Raw genomic sequence first — 17248 nt, forward strand, 5'->3', positions numbered from 1 at the left:
TTTGTCCCTCGTGCTCGTGTTGAAAGAGAAATCGGGCGGAATATTTCGGGTTTCGGCCGGTGGCCAAAACTCGATCGACAACCGACACCGCCCGAAGGCTCGTGCAAAAATTCGCACACACAAAATCCATCCAGCACGTTCAGTGCGGTTCCGCTGTTGCCGGGGTTTGCTGCTGAGCGTAAAAGCCTCCGGTCGGTTAAGTCCACCTCGAGGTGCCGTCTGTCTTTGCTGCGCCAACGCTTCCAATCGACAAGTTTGTGTACGCGTGACCATCGCCCCAAAAATGGGTTCAACTTTCCCGCCTGCTGGCAAAGTGGACGCACAGCGAACACGCTCATGATGCTGATAGGGATTAGTGCGGTCACGGCGAGCGAAAACATCAAAACGGGCTCTGGTGTGAGTACCGACTGTAGGTTTCATGCGACCCAGGAAACCTTACTTCAGCGGTCTGATGAAGAAGTCATCCCAAGCATGTGCAATTAACCGGAAGTGGCACGCAAAACTTAGCTCAAGTTTCTAGAGGATCAGCCCGGGTAAGCAAGAAGTAACGTAGGGCTGTCGGCAAACAAAAAAGAAAGACAAAACGACTCCAGCGATCAATGGGGTGAGTTGTTGTATAGCTTTTTCTGATCTATCGTAGACACATTCTGGCAACAGCTATCTGCCATTCGAAATTAGGTCTTGTACGGAAACGAGTCACGAACGAACAAAAGCAAACCCCTTGAAATGTCGTACCCAAAATCGAGTGATCTTGTTCGGAATGTGGAATGTGTGAGTACAAAAAAAAACCACGCTTTGCGAGCAACGCAAGCACACCGCAGCACCCAAAAATCAAACACCAATCTGCGCACAACCATTTTTGCTGCGCTCCAATGGGATGGTTCCAATTTTTGTGCAAATGCTGGCCGTGCGGGAGGCTTGTTTCCGGCGGTGACGCGCGTATATGACGTTCCGGAACGATGCTCACTCCCATCCGCCACCCGCAGCTCCAGCAACTTGCTCCGATTCAGATTTGCCAATGGAGCGCAAAAGCTACCCGAAACAAAACACACACACACACACACACTCGGGAGAAAGGAAGCACTGCTCAGGGTGGCAGAGAGCCATGCCAAAGGCCTACGTAAACAGGCCACAACGGGCAACATCACACTTGATGTTCGATTTTTTTGGGGAGCGGAGGAGAGATGTTGGCGGTCGATCGCTGATTAGGGTGATTGGTGCGATCGTTTGAAAAGAGGGCTGTGGGGGGAATTGTTTTGGTTTCGGGCGGGTAGGTGCGCACAGGAATGTGATATTCAATTAGCTTCGGGAATTGAAATTATGCGTTTTTATTTTTTTTTGCGGGAAACGCGATGGGAGAAATCCCCTAGCGCGCCCGCACCCGCCTCAAAGTGGGACAGATCGCGAAAATTTCGTGCGTGGTGCTGGGAAAGGCAAGATTAACAGACCGTGCACGTAAAAATTGGACCATATTTCAAAATGGTTTTTTGTGCCGAGCAGGGGAGAGCAATGGGGGAGTGAAGGACGGGTGGGTGAGATTTATCAAACATTGCTATCGTGTTGGGATTGTTTTCACCGATTGTATGTCGTTATGGTCAGTGAAGTAATCAATTAATAGAGACGTTTCCCATATGTATTGGTTGTGCAAAATCCATCCAAGGGAGTTTAGTGCTTCTTTCTCTCGTGTGTGAGACGGTGGGAGAAAAGAGAAGATTTTTGTTTTATTTAATTGAAGATGAAACATTTTTCAACCGCTAGGCGTCGCTAGTGTTCATAAGTCTCTTTACTCTTCTCCGTATTCCTGTTCTGTTGCTTTATTTGATTGGTTTAACATTTCTGTAACATACCTTCCTCCATTAAAAGATTAAACTTATTTGCTGTGATGTAAAGCACCTTCTTACACAGCACAACGTACAGTGCTAAAGGCCATCCGTGAAAGGGAAATGCACCAGAGCACTGGTGGCTTCCAAGCCAGCAATCATGTTCAAACGACATTCTATTGTTTTGTGATGAAAAGCCTGCCTGCAATGGGAAAACCTTCACGCACACAACCTTCACTACAGACATTTCTTGCTTCATAATGACCGATGATGATAGCCCTTTGGGCCACGGTTGGGTTCGATGGTCACGATGGCCGGAAAGTGGTTGCTATTCGAAGGCAACGAAGCCCGCACGGAACCATCACAACACCGTACCGTTTCACAATATTTTAATTTTCAATTATGGTCCATTTTTGGCCATGCAGAGCGAAGTGTGTACATGGGCGGAAGTTTGTGAGGCGCCAACGTGCGCTGTCATAATTGGGTAACTCTTTAAGGTTCGGCAATGGCGAAAGAAAGTGAATCTAAATATTGTGCCATGCCGTGTAACGGTGACGTGTGAGGGGTTTGGTCGGGCCGGAGTCGTACGATTGATGGGCGCCACGGTTAGCTTCGGCGCAGCGAAACTATCCTTTCCGTTTGGTTTGCGGCAGGCTCAAGTAGAAGAGGTGTGTGTGTAAGCTTCAGTTTCAGAGCTTCCCAACCTTTTGCGGCGGGAGAAAGTCAAAGGAGCACCATTTGAGAATGGGAAGAATGAAAATCATAACACGCAACACGCGGGCTGCGGACAACAATGAAAGTGCTAAAAGGGTTCAACATTGCGCGCTCGGGTGTGTTATTTAGGGTCGAATCGGGTTGAATTGTCATCTATTAGCGAAGTACCCGCGCGAAGGTGAAAGCAATCGCCTATGGTAATGGGCTTGGGAGACAGTTTAGAAGATCCTATGCCCTCTGCGTGCTCTGGTGAAGGTGAACTGGTGCACTCGGCTTGCTTTCGGTTGCTCTGTTTGATGCGGAAATCACGATGCTGGTGGGTATCAACAAGGGAAAACGCTTTTCCCTTTATGTTTGATTAGCTAGAGAATGTTAGTTTTGGAGTTGTGCCTTTAATTGGGCAATAAGTGATTGTGGTACGATCAATATTTATTGTAGTATTTATTGAAAGAGTGTACGGTGTTGAGAAAAGATTGCATAATTTAAATTTATCTAAAAACATCAAATAATATAGAGTATCTTACCTCTTTCTAAACGGCTCGTTGCAATTGAAAATAACACGAATAGTAAACGCTACATAAGAAGAAGGGAAAACTAGTTCACCCGCAGAGATTCTCAATATTCCCGCTCCACCCTTTAACGGTAAACGGCATTCATTTGCTCATTGCACCCAACTGCTGCACTGGCAGTGAAACGCACCAGTCGCCGTCTGCAACGCCGTGGAAAACCGAAATCAAACCACCACACGCAGTAGAAATGGCAACAGAAAAAGAATATGATAATTGGTTCGCGCGGGGATATAAGCCACATACATACAACACACACACACGGGCACAGTCAGCATGCTCGTACCGAAATCAGCAGAAAAAGAGCCAATCGCAGAACACGTGTCAATCGACGATGACATTATCTTTTCGACGATCGAACGAGTCGACGACGGGTGGACTGGGAAGATGTCACATTCTGCCACCGGGCGTGGGGGAATGCATTCCGATGGGTGAAACAGGATCCGTACATGCCTCCACCTCCCTCTATTTTCCTTCGGCCGGCCATACCTGGGTACGGACCATGATTGATAAAATTACAAATCAATCCTTATCGGTGATACGCGACCCATGGCTGTTGGAAGTTTGTTGTTTTTTTACTCGCTTCTTTCGCCCCCGTTTGCCAGCGGTCCCCGTTTTGCGATCTTTAGTACGATCGCAGTTTACTTTAACAAATAAATTATCATTCTGCTCATGATCGATTGCAAGTGGTGGTGCAAGGGATGCAATAAGTGGCAAACAGCCGTTCAACCAGCGTACGGCAATGTCATGGTTTGTGGAAGAAAAGGGTTGGTTGGCAAGTTTTTTCCCCCTCCGCTGTGGTGGCTTGGATGGTACGAGAATCACTGCCCCCGATGACAGGTGATCAATGATCGATGTTTTGATGATGATCAGGTGCCATCTTTCTCACAGTGTAGATTGGGGTAGAGATGGGTAGAAGAAAAAAAAAACAAACAACAGCTTGAGCAACTGCAACAGTAGATCAGTTCATTTGAGTGGGCGCCACATTTCGCCTGCATGAGTGATGAATACCAACAATTATTATTAATCAGATTCATCAACCAGATAGTTCAAAAGAAACGAAAAATTCTTAAAATTATACCTTTCGTAGCGTAAAAGTGCAAAAAGCTTTCCGATCGCTCTTTTTACTGGCACAACCGGTACGTGCGCCAATGTCAACTTTGTTTCCATTTTTGCTACATTCCCACGTACTGTCATATGGTTTAAGTAATGCATCCATGCATCCTTTACCACCGTGAGAGGGAGCGAGCAAAACAATCTTTTAAAAGTCTTTTTTCTTACGTTTTCTGTTTTTTTCCATTCATTCCATATCTGCTGCCTGAAACAGATCATGTTAAGTGAAAAAAAGAAGAAGGTGAAACACTTGCGCTTTACCTATGAGGAGCTATGTTTTTCATGCTTTACAATTACAATTATGTTTTCACTTTATAGATGCTTACACGGTTCGTACCGAACGCTTCGGCCGTTTGTCCAAAACCGACCCGGCCTGGGCGTACTATCGTTTGCGGGCGAACCCTTCTGTACACATGTGCACGCCCGCTATGGCTACATAATCGCTCCCGCACTGCATTCCACAGTACCGTCCCGGTGCGTCCAGTGCTAGCCTCGCATAGCATTAGCAGCCGGGGCTGGGAAACTGGTCAAGTGTCATCGTTGAGTGTATTTATTTATTGGCCGTTCGTTAGATTTCCAGAAGCCAACACCGTCGGTACGTGCCCTGGGATCGTTTGAACTGGTCCGTTTGATCGGTCGATTATCGTGGGCCGGTGGGCAGTATCACCGGTTCGGCTGTGAGTGCGGTTTGGTGCCATTTGGGTGTCCCGGTCGGGGAGGTACAGCCGCACAGCCATGGTAAATTGGCTCGGTAATGGGAAGCACACATGTGCTTTTGCGACCGGAGAGAGTATATTTATTAATTCAATTTGATTCCGTTTTGCCGGCGGGAGGTGCAGTTTAACTTGTGCGCACCGGGGATGGTTGCACGCGTACAGGTTGAAAAATGCAACGGAATATTACACCCGGTTGATGCAGTGTGGGTCGTTATTAATGGTTCGGTTGGTCTTTGGCTTGGTCTAATTATATTGCGGCGAAACAAGAAACAGGAAACCGATTTGGTTTTAAAATTGCTATCGAACTATTTTTCTTTTCTAATTTGTCATAACATAAAGTTGAAAAGCAAAATTCACTGCAATCCGGCAAGGTTACGGGCGGAAGGATGTTTCAATTTTATCCAATCAATCACACACCTACCGCCCTTTCCCGCCCTTCGCACAGAATGTAGCACAAATCGATTCAATGCTTCCGTAGGCATCGGATAATGGTAGTCGTAATAAATTACGAATAATTATTATTAATCGGTTTTGTCTAAGCCCACCAGCCCGCGTCTCGCGCTGCATGTGCGTCAAACGGAAGCACGAGTTCGAGGCGAATCGGCGGATTCTTTTCGCCTCACCCTCCCGGGCGATTACGATTACACCATCGGCCGCGATCATTGCATGGTGGCTTGATAAATGAAGCATAAAGAGAGGATGCTGCTGTAGAGTTCAAGCACGCGCTAGAATCTGGCAGCCGCTGCCACTGGTGATGCGTAAATCTTACAGCAAACAAACTGGTAACACGCCACACTGTAACGGAGCTGGTTGACTGCGACTTGGTGGCTCAGGCATCGGATCCTATGCAGTGGAGGGGGAATGCGAGTAGCGAAATGTTTGTTGCGATCGGTTTGTTTTGCGCCCCTTGCCATAGGGAATAATTGAGATGTCTGGGAGAGCTTTTGGGGGAGGACGGTGCTTAGGCGCGATGATAAACGATACAGCTGGTAGTGGTGGACTGCTTGCGCGAAAGGTTATAATCTTATCGGGTTTCATGCCTGTTGGAGGGTTAATTGTGCACTCGAATTAATTCACCTACTTCGGGGTGGAGTTCCATGCCATAAGAAAAGATTACAGTTTAGTTTGTCACAAACAAACATTGAACAGTGCAATTGTTTCTGGATTTTCGTTAACTTTGATAGTGAAATTTTTTATCTTGTTTATAAAAGTTTTATTTGTGCATATTTTACATTTCCTTTTTAATTGTGTCCGGTGCTTCCTGTTTGACTACCCGCTGCGCAGGAAAATTGGAAAAGCGATAAACGTTTACATGGTACAATGAAACACTCAACGGGCAAAATACAGTTGGCCAAGAAGTGGTCCGAGTTGTCGAATAATTGAATTCCCACCTCCCCTTTTTGTGGCACTAAACATTGGTTATTATTTCAAAATTCATTCATCTTCATTGCTCAATTCTCTCTTTCATCTACTCGTAGAAACGACATGGTCAAACTAAGCAACAACAACAACAAAAAGATACGATAAATGCTTGCCAGTACTTTCGTTTGGGGGGTTTGGGGTTGGCGATAAAATAGAAAAAAAGAAAAACACTGCTTGATTGCTTTCTTTCCCGAAGCGAAAGGGAATATCTTATACACCGTGGCTATCAATCAATTTTCGCCGCTCCCGGTACGGACGTCAGCAATGGTGTAGAAAGTACGGGCGAAGGTCAAGGTTGTGTTGGTAAGATTCCTGTTTTTTTTAACGTACCACCGTTCACCTAAGTTGGTGCTAATGTTACTGCCAGTGTGCGGTGAAGAAAGCGTACCGTGCTCAAATGTTCTTGAGCTGCATGGTGCTTCAAATTCTCTACAGCATAGCCTCTAATTAACACCTTAGCTGTTTCTGATCTCGCTGCTGCTGCTGCTAAGCCTCACTCAGCCAGCCAAGAACGTTCTGGTTAGCATACGCTTCACTTCATTTTCCCTTTTGAAATGGTGAAAAGAACGTGACGGTGCCGAGACGCTGGGCGTAAATGGGAAGGCCGCGCACTGACTGGTGCTAAACGGCAGGAGCGCGTCCAAGCGGTCGGACCGCTTCGAAGGCAGCAACCATAGGGTGAACTAATTGTCGGTATCTGTTACGAATATTAAACGCCGGCTCGTCATGCATTGATCGCAAAACGGTTTCTGGTGGGCTGGTTCTAAAAATAGCACAGCTCTATGAGCATTCGAAAGCTTGCCGAACGGAATTCACGGCGAAAGACCTCAATGCACGATCAAGCGAGAAACTGTCAGCGGTAATTTTATTATTTAAAAAATGGGATTTTAAACGGAATTCTCGAATCTCCTCAAATGCTTCTAAAGATGGACGAAAAAAAAGCTACCACCGACAGCAATTGACTGACTTGTCCGTGTTCTTACGTTTCACTAAGCAGTGTTGCAAACCGCACAACGAGTTGGTTTGCAACAATGTTGCTGAGTGTGTGTGTGTGTATGTGGTGCACGGCATGGCGCCGGCAATGGTATCCGGACCACACTGGGCCTCGCAGAAACGGTTGCACTAATTTAGCCGACCGGCTTGCTTATAATCAATGCAGTAGCAGCAGGCCGTACTTCGTAATGTAACTCGCGCAGTAACACCGGTATTGGTCGCACAACATTAATTACTACCCTGTCAATGGGCGAGCTCAGCCCTCGCCGCCATGATGTCCATCATGTTGGCGTCGAAGAATATAACCCGGAAAGCCCCCGGGAATGAGAGTAGCACGGGAAAAGCAAGCGCGAAAAGTGCGCAAATGCTACGCTGATTAATGATCGCTTATCGAGCGCTGCGAAATGAATTATTCTTTGTGAAGAATACACACACACGTAAGACCAGGTTTGTTCCAAAAACCACATAACGGAAAGTGGGTTGAACCATGTTCGACCGTATGTGTGTTTATGTGTATGTGTGTCTGGGCATATGAGTCTTTCGTTTTACTATCGAATTACAAGTTTACTTCACCTTTACTCCCCCCCCTGCTCTCTCGAGTGGTAATTTGTGCGATTGAAGCTTTGATGGACCCATATTTGCAACAATGTGTCCCCTATCTTTAGCTGAAGCCAGCTCCCCGAAGCCATACCACTGTCCGCTGGGCGTGAGAAAGCATGTACCGGTAAGGCGGTTATCCCGCTGTTACCTTCAGCTTTTGCGCAAGCCATTCCGCATGATTTCTGCGAGGGATTGCGCTCAAGTGTGTCATATGTCCGCTTGAGACGATTTGCTTCATCCCTTTCGCACGCTTGCGACGATCAATTAGCAAACCCTGTAAGTCTCCAGTAAGCATTGGATGCATTGACCGAAGTAAGCCCTAGCTCTCGGTTCAGCGCTTTGGCTTTACCGGTGACCTCGTTTTGTCAAAAAACCACAGTGACATGATCTATATTTTGTGCAGGCGCCCTTACCGTCATACTTAATTGCTCCGGGGCAGGCTCTGCTTCGTTTCATACAGCAAACATTCTTGCACAGACTACATCCAATTGAGTTAATCCTAATTGCATTCCACTTCTTTCGTTGCTATTTGATACGCTCGCTTGTAATGTGTTATGCAACGTTTCACAACGAGTTTGAAGTGCGTCCAAGAATGAGAAACGATCTGCAAAACGATGTTGTATGGTCGAAAATTATAACATCACCGGTACGGAGCTTCTAGAGCGGGGTAGAATAAACTTGAGCAAAGCAAATATATACTTTGGAAAAGAAAGAAAAAGAGAGAGATTACAGAAAAGGGTAGCATAGCACTGGTAACAAACCATTTTACTTCCCCAGCCATGCTTCAGAGACGGGTGTTGGGAAGATTTATCGTTTTATTTTGTGTCATTTATTTTAGTACGGCTTTTCGTTACAATTAAATCGACAACACCGGTGTAGCTGGCAGCTAAATGGGGTGTACCACCAGTTAAGATAAATGGTACAAAAGTAAATTTTCAACCCATCCGTACCCCCGAGATGCAATTTTGTTGTTTGGACATTTGGAGCTTAAGATTTTAATTAAGCATCATTTTCTGAATAAAAACAGCACCTTCACCAGGTGCGGAGAGGTAATGCTCACAGTTTGAAACTAATAACCAACTGGGCGAACGTTAGTGTAAGCTGCTATTAATCACGCCAGCCTGTTTAGGAATGTTGTAAATTCTAACCAAGCCAGGCTTAACAAGAGCTCGTGGAACGGAAATCGGATGCGTTTATTTTTACCTCGCTTTTTTTCGCTTCTATTTCCAATTGCTTTCCATTACACCACCCCAAGCAGTGGTAACTCCAAGGACAAGGGGGAATAGCGTTATCCCAAGCACTACTAACCAAAGATTGATTGATAACGCAACCGGGACGCGTGCGAAAGAGTGTTATTTAAATTTATGGATTATCCGTAAGCAATTGGTATTGCGTGAAAGCGTTCCAAGGGCTGATGTCGTAATTCTCCCGCAACGTCGTCGATGTGACGGTACACGCGGCCCCGGTGACGGGGACATAGACGAAGAATGATTGCGCAAGATGCTTTTTTTTCTTTTTCGTGTTGAGAAAAAAGCGAAGAAGAAAAACAAACAAATCACTATCAGTCGCTTAACGGGATGGAAAAGCCTGTTTTTTCTTTCATTAGTTTGCTATCCTCGATGAGAATGGGGGTTTCGTTCTAGACCTGCGCTCTCGACACGGTACGAGGAGTGTCTTGGGCGGGATATGTGTGCAGCACACTGTCACATCGACATCACTTATACGGATTTATGGTGATGGTTTGTCGGTATGGTATCGATAGGTTCTGGTCGCTAAAATGGTGTTGTCTGGGGAAAAGAAAACCCATCCCAACACAACTGACCGATGCGTACTCGTGCCAGAACTAAATCAGGATGAAGCACGAGGGCAGGATTCCAGCGCTCGAGATTAGTGCATGCGTTTGGAATGTGGCCAGTTAAAGTGATCGTTTTAAGCTGCTCAAAATAATTGTGCAAACCGTATTGTGTTGCACAGCAAAAAATGCGAATAACGTTTGTTGATCGATACCTTAACGCAGCTTGATCGATACCTTATCGGTGGATTGATGACCGCACAGAATAATCGAAACGAAGGGTAAAGGGCAATTGCAATAGCCGCTGGCAGTTTGTGTTTGAATTGTTTTCAATTTCAATAAGATAGCCCAACAACAATAGCTCTTGAGGCAGACAGTTAAGCACTCGCTGATTGATTGTTTTTTTCCCGGCACGGTCTGGGTGGTTTAAGGTTTGATACAGATCATTCCTTTTGTGTTTGCAATTTTGATCTTTATTTTCCCCCGAAAAATAACCCTTACAAAATACGTTTAAATCAATTATTACTTTCCCATGCTTTCTCGTGTGTTATGAACAGTTTCGCAGCACCACACACAGTTGCAGAAGCGAACAAACATATTTCCACCATCTTCATCACTCAACGGTACCGGTTCCACTGTCGGTATGTTTGTGGCTTTTGTGGCTGCTAAAAGACACCATTTTACGGCTTTATTTTCGGTGCGTCCGACCAGAAAGTGTCCGATTACGGGTCCGGGCACAGGCGTAGCGTTTTTTTGAATGCGTGTGGCGCGTTTTTCTTCCCAAGTTTTGCTTCTGAAAGATGCGTCCAACGGTAGCAGACTGCTGTCAGGTGACAATGATCATGAGCCCGTATGAGGATGAGCATAAGAGAGGTTTGATTCGTCACTTGTGAGCGGTTTTTTTGTGTGTGTTAACAGTCGGTCGTCGGATGGCGGAACTAAAGAGCGGGTGGGCTTTGCTAAAGGGTGCCACCGGGACTAACACGGTATCGTTGGGCTGATACTTACATCCCGTGCCGTGGATGAAGATGAAGAACGAGAAAAAAGGGCGCGACGATGAGAATTGAATTGGAAACACCAAGAAACACTTACTCATCATTTAAACGTACCTCGTTTGCTGAAGAGCGTTGGTTGTTGGCGGGGCAGTTTAAAAGCAAAGGAAGGAAGTTAATTTTCCCGCAATTAATTAAAGTGTGTTTATGCACCTCACGAAACCTGTTGCGCTCGATTGAAGTGTGTGTGTGTAAAATTGCGGTCAGCTACAGGAAGCTGGAAATATAAGTTCCCACTATGTAAGGCTGCTGTGTAAGTGGCTTACGCAGTGGATCGTAAGGAACACTTCCAGGGATGGCATAAGCGTACATTATTTGTTTTAATTTTCTCGTAAATAATTTTCATTTGAGCTCGTAAAAAAGCTCAAAAAACAGCGCGATAATTCCCCACGGAATCAAAGAAGTGCCGTTGATATCAAATCTATAATTGCAGATGTGATAATGGAAGGGCATAATGCTTAAAACCGGCTGTACATACGCACCAGCTCGTTTGGGGCGTGCCGGAAGGTGGCGATCATAGTTTCACGCCTGTCACAAACTGATCTACTTTGCGCACCACAGCACACCCCACGGGCCACCGACTGAGGCCAGCAACGCGCCTGCAACACCAGCCACGATCGTAATATTCAAATGAGCCGGTAATCAATTAGATATATTATCATAATCGAACCATTTGTTGCTGCTGGGAATGGGAATTTGTTCGCGGGAAAAAAGGGGTGTCCCGGAGAGGCACAGCACGCCGTCGTTTCGCCCCACCGATCGTGTGATCGGAGAGGTCTGCTCGAAACGGGCAGAAGGTTAACCGGCTCCCGTTGCTCAATGATTGATGAGCTATTGCTCAATCGATCGGTTGAAACTGGTGTTGCGTAAGCAACGGCAGAAGCAGTAGAATAAAAAAAGCCCTTGCGTCCGGCGACAACCGCGATCACCACATGGAACCGTTAGCTTGGGACCGTGTCCGATTGATGAGTTGGGTACGGTGTGTGTGTAGACGATTGGACGTTCCGAGGGATGGAGCTAAGTGTTGAAAATTGGTGAAAATCGATGGTCAACCAAAGGCACCCCTTTTGTGATGGATGTCCCCTTCTTCTCAACCCATCTTCGGTTCCAATGTGTTGAAGGAAGGTAGGGAATCTCCGGCTGAATGCAGCTAGGTGAGAAAGGGCTGGCTTGAATAGGTGTGAGTTTGATGTTTTCCCAACCTCCCCCCTCCCAATGGACAACCAAAAGCGTCCCGGGTAAAACAGCTCTTCAACTGTCACGAGAATATCTGTCGCCCCGTTGCGGGTTAATCGTGCGCTTCTCTCTACCAGCCGAGCTGTTCACATGGTTGCTATCATCTTACGATCGGTCCCGTCCGCATGGTCGACCGACGAAATGGATGATCATCGTGGCAAACACCTACCGTACCACGCACGCATCTCACACGCAACACAAACCAGTGGCGAACGAGAAACAAAAAAAAAAGCACAGAACACGCCGTGCAAGATGTGCTGAACACGATTAGATGCACCGATCAGATATCGCCGGTCGTGGAACCGTTACCAACCGTGTGTGTGTGTGGGGGGCTGCCGTGTTCGCCCCAATGCCCGCGTTAATTAGACGCGTTTACGCATGAAACTATTTAGTCATGTTGTGCGGGGTTTCTTATCTTCGCGCGGGTTCCAATTTTACACGCGTCTCCGTCCAGCTCCATCTCCGTCCACTTTAACGCGTGTAATTTTGATGTAATACTACTTTCACTGCATCTGCTTTGCAACTGCTGTACGCTGGTGTCCCAGCCGCCGTGTTTGGCGGTGAAAATGAAACCAACGCATCGCTCGACGCGTAATCATAATTGCTCGCCGTGCTGTTTCTCTAACGGGAAAGTGTGATTCGTCGTTAGCGCGAGGAACACGGGTACACGGGTGCTGTGCAAAAATTCCTGGAAGCAAGCAGATCTGCGACTCCCCAGCGGGTCGATGGGTAATTCTGCGATAGGAAAATGGTATCGATAGTGTCATGATCGATTGATTTGAATGGAGCCGCCATCCTAGGCTAATGGCAGTGCGGTAAACTGTCTAATGATGAGAGTGAGGAAATCGAAAGCATTTGGCTAATAACAGAGGCCAGAATCGATCCCAGTGCAACACTTGTGCCCTGGCTGATAACAGGCATTTGGTGGGTAATGGCACAGTAACGGTGGCCTATACGATAATGGGCCGACTGACAGTGATTATAGCACAACGAAGAGGCTCATCCGTTGCAGCTGCAGACTGGGAGTAAAATTGTTTGTTTTGCAAAGTATGAAATAGAATTTTAATGAAGATTACCTTGATGCGAGGAGGAATTTAATGGAAATTTATGTTGGCTAAGTAAATGGTGCAAGTGCTGTCACATATCCCTTTGCCTCATAAACGCATCAAAGTTGAGCTGTAAATCGAAAATCAAGATCCTATCTTCTTCGTAATGACGGGAGGTTCAGCAGGTTCAGTGATTGCTAATGTTCTGTTGGACTTTACGGTCCTGTGTCATACGCTTGGTTAATGCCGGTATCTGCATTCGAAATGTGTCCAAAGAGTACTGCTCTTTCTCAATATTCTTTATACGTTTCTCTTATTATTTACCACAATCTGTTAAACCAATAAAGAAACTCAACTCAATAAAGAAAGGGCTCTTGATAGTTCTTGAAGACCAATCATGCTCACGTCTCGCACACAACACAGTTGGCGCCAACACTCTAATCACAAGACACACTGCTGTCAGGTTAAATTATATCTAAATAATTCCCTCACACCATTAGCCCGGTGATTCTGCATCATAATAATCTTCTAACGTAAATTAACCTCACGACCAACGCAGTCCGCCGACCGGCTCATCTTGTTAGCCAATGTCGTTCTAACGTGAAATCGCTCGGTGCAAACAACATCCTGACTGGGGCAACTTTCCTATTAGCGGGGCTAGTTATCGCTCGATCGGCCTCGTGAAGATCATCGGGCAAATTGCTCAGTGAGCTGTAAGCTGTCTTCATCATGAAATTGCACCACACCCATGGAGAGAGGGATGCTTGCTTTTGCACCCTCTTGCAGTGTGGAGTAAAAAAAAAACAGGAAATAATCCCGATCTGCACCCACAACGGACAGTTATGTAACTAACCTAGAAAAACAAAAGTACCGCCCCGGCCAGTCCCGCCCCGCTATTATGCACACCGCTGAGGCCTGCCCGTTGGTGCATCAATGGGCAGCAGATACATTCCTTACTCCGATTTCCGGCTGCCGGGAAGCAAGCCAAAGGGGGGGGGGGGGGGGGGGGGGGGTAAACCGCAAAACTGCTTCCGAAACCATAACGCCACAATCGCGAACAAGGTTATGCACAACCCAGAAGCAGTATCCATATCCACTCATCATCTTGTTTACCAGGAATGCAAATAATTCCTGTCCCGCACACTACCACCAGCAGAAGCGCCGTGAACGGAAACCTAAACGGTACGGAGCATGCCCGGAAAAAGAGGAGGGATAGGGAGAAAAAGCCTAGCCGATGTTCCGGACGGGAATCCTTCATGCCGGGCGGTACTCCCGCCGCTGGGGGTCATACCGGTTACGTTTAATGCAATAAGCTGCGTAGGATTAATTCGAGCCACAGCCACACGGCGCTTGCTTGTTCGTGGGCCAGAACCTGTGCGAGGCAAATTCCGGTAGGCGCGTTGAACGGGACTCGATCGAAATGATAGCAATTAGCGCGGGCACCTTCTGTTTGCGTGCGGTGGAAATGCTGCAGCTTCTCTTTTTCCATGTGCTCGCGAACAAAACGCCCGACCGGCACGCCGGCACACGGACGCAACCTTTTTCTTCCTGCGGCCGAGCAGGCGTGCGAACCGACAGCAAATAGCTGTACCTAATAGGCCGAATCTCCAGCCCCCCCCCCCGCCCCACAACCAAGTCCTAATCGGTACAGCGTTCTGCACCGATTCAAAATGGGCAAAAACCCGGACGATACGCCATAAGCACGTACACAGAAGAAGAGCAGCACGCCATAATGCAGATCGGTGAATCTCGGTGTGTTTGGAGCTTTTGCACCAATTTGCTTCCATCTGCGGAGTGGGCGAGGAATTCTTTCGGCGCCGAATAAGGTTTATAGGTGAGCCGCCTTTTTGGTACGCAAATGGTACGCTGACTGAGGAATACGGGCAGATGCAAGCGGCAGCGTGCAAGGTGTTTGCAGTGCCATCACCGAACAGACGTCACGCGAACGTGTCGGCCTAGAACTCGTTAGCTGGCCGGCGTAATTAATTTCTTTCTTAAACGACTAAATCATTATCACACCCACTCGTTTACCTGTCCATGTCTATGGTGTGAAAAATCAGCGTTCACTGTCACTATCACTTCGGTCGGGGCTTTTTGCAGCCTGTGGCGTGGTATAAAGGTTCACTGGCCAGTTCGTCGTTTGGATCCGGCGGTGCTGGCGTTTAATTGCACACGCACCAAATGAAATCGAATCCACTCTGGACGACCGGTGGAGGAAAACATCGACAGACAACATTCAACCGTACGGTTCGGACCGTTCGGACCACCGGATGCAGCGCAAGTTTGCGCGTGTGACTTGTCCGTTTGTCCGGGCGCTGAGAAAACGAAAGAGAAACCGATTGTTGCTAATCGGTCGCTGGCAAAGCATCGGGGGAAGGACGGTGTCCGATGTTTGCTAAAGTGGTCGGATCTGGTTGGTTGTTTTCCCTCCTTCCCGTCGTCCCCTTCCGTGGCTCATTTAGCAATGAGAGGAAGGGGATGAATTTTTCACTTCTGTCCGGTTTGCTGTTTGATGAATTTGACCGCACTAGAGCGAACGAGATCCCGCGCGTCTGTCCGTAGTCGTCAATGTCGCTGGTGATGATTGGCATTCGAAAAGTTATGCTTCGAGCGGCAGTAGCGGAGGATGGGAGGGTAGAGCCGTACTCCCGCAGAACCGGACTGCACTGCGATCTGCCCTCTAGGGTGCACAGCTTTCTTCTCCACATCCTGTTGTTCCGTTTGTGCTGTTTGCAGGGGGAAAAAAGCAGAGTGAACCGGCGTACGGTTTGAAGCATGCTACCGACACTACGAACGGCAGTAGCTATAGACGACATAGACCGAGTCAACGAGAACAGGCCCAGGTGAAATGGGAAACGATACGCAAAACTTCAGCTTTAATTAGTTTCATCAAATAAAAACAAATTCACCGCGCTAGTACCATTGGGGAAGAAGATGAGGATGATGATGATGATAGCTGTAGCTATTTTCTGTGTAAGCAGCGACACGACTGCACTGTCAATGGTGATGGGTGCGACGGTAGCCAAAGGACCGTACCAAGCATGTCTGGGGCTTCATTTGAGGCTCATTAGCTCGCTAAAGAGATACGTCTTGGTGCGTACTGTACCCTCATGTGTCCAGCGGATAGCTCATTACGAGTTGCAGTTTATTGCACACGCACCACCACAAAGCCATTCACTTTTGATGGGCTAAAGTGACCGAACAGGTTGCACGTTTCCATTAATCAAAAGATCATTGCAAAAGAAATCAATTTTGCTTTGTGGAGATGTTTGTTGCAGTAGGTGTTGCGGACGCGCAGTAGTTAGCGAAAAATGTGAAATTGCTTCAAAATATCTTCCCTTTGCTTAATGTACCGTTGAATGGAGATGTCTGCCTTGCATCCAGACTATTGTTAAGCCTCGTTTCGTACGAACCTTTTTGTGTTCCAGCTGCATCCAGCTGCCCAAATGGGCGCTGTGTTTGTTCGCGTAATTACTGCTGCAGCCTCCAAAATCATCGAGCATTCATCAATCATCAGAGCACCCCTACATCACAAGCCTCAGCTACACACGGCCAGCATGGGATGGTTCCAGTGTCCAGCCCACTGACACTGTATGCAAATAATCCTGCCAACTCATCCCGGTGCCCGGTGGTCACGCGGAAACGCGCGGTGAAAGCAGCGCCCAACAGGCTGTTATGTTTGGCGTGTGTGTAACCCTTTCGACCGTGACGGCGCCTTCTGACCTGCGCCAGCGCAGCCGCATTGACAACTTCATTCGGTGTGGCCAACATTCGTGGTCCCGCGACCAGGACCTTTTTGGCAACGATGATTGATTGGCATTGATGGTGACGGATTTTGGTTCGCCAGGTTCGGCCGGTGCGGTGATTAATGGTGCGCGAGGATAATTGCTTATGTCAGTGCAGATTTTGATCGCGTTGCGGGTTTTGTTTGTTTTTGCATTTTGCACGTGATCAGAAGCTTTCCAAAACGGTCCTGTTACTGCTGGAGCAATTCCTTAAGGTCACTGGAACGTTAACGATTCAGGATATAGCTTGCTGGTCAAAATTACAGGTGCGTCCCTCGGAAACGATTGGCCCATATCCGGGCGACGAGCAACGATGCCCATAAATGTGGGATCATCACGTCGTCCAGCCTATCGGCAAGGTTTCATCGGACCACGAGTCCGAAACCGGCATGA

At 47.3% G+C, this 17248-nt stretch overlaps 1 protein-coding gene across 5 annotated transcripts in view; it reads left to right on the forward strand.

Annotated features, from left to right (window-relative positions):
* Positions 1-17248, forward strand: part of LOC1273182 (serine proteinase stubble) — a 99420-nt gene that overhangs the window by 45950 nt on the left and 36222 nt on the right. The window lies entirely within an intron of this gene.

This window comes from Anopheles gambiae, chromosome 2 (genome assembly GCF_943734735.2).
Source record: "Anopheles gambiae chromosome 2, idAnoGambNW_F1_1, whole genome shotgun sequence".
NCBI classification, from domain to species: Eukaryota; Metazoa; Arthropoda; class Insecta; order Diptera; family Culicidae; genus Anopheles; species Anopheles gambiae.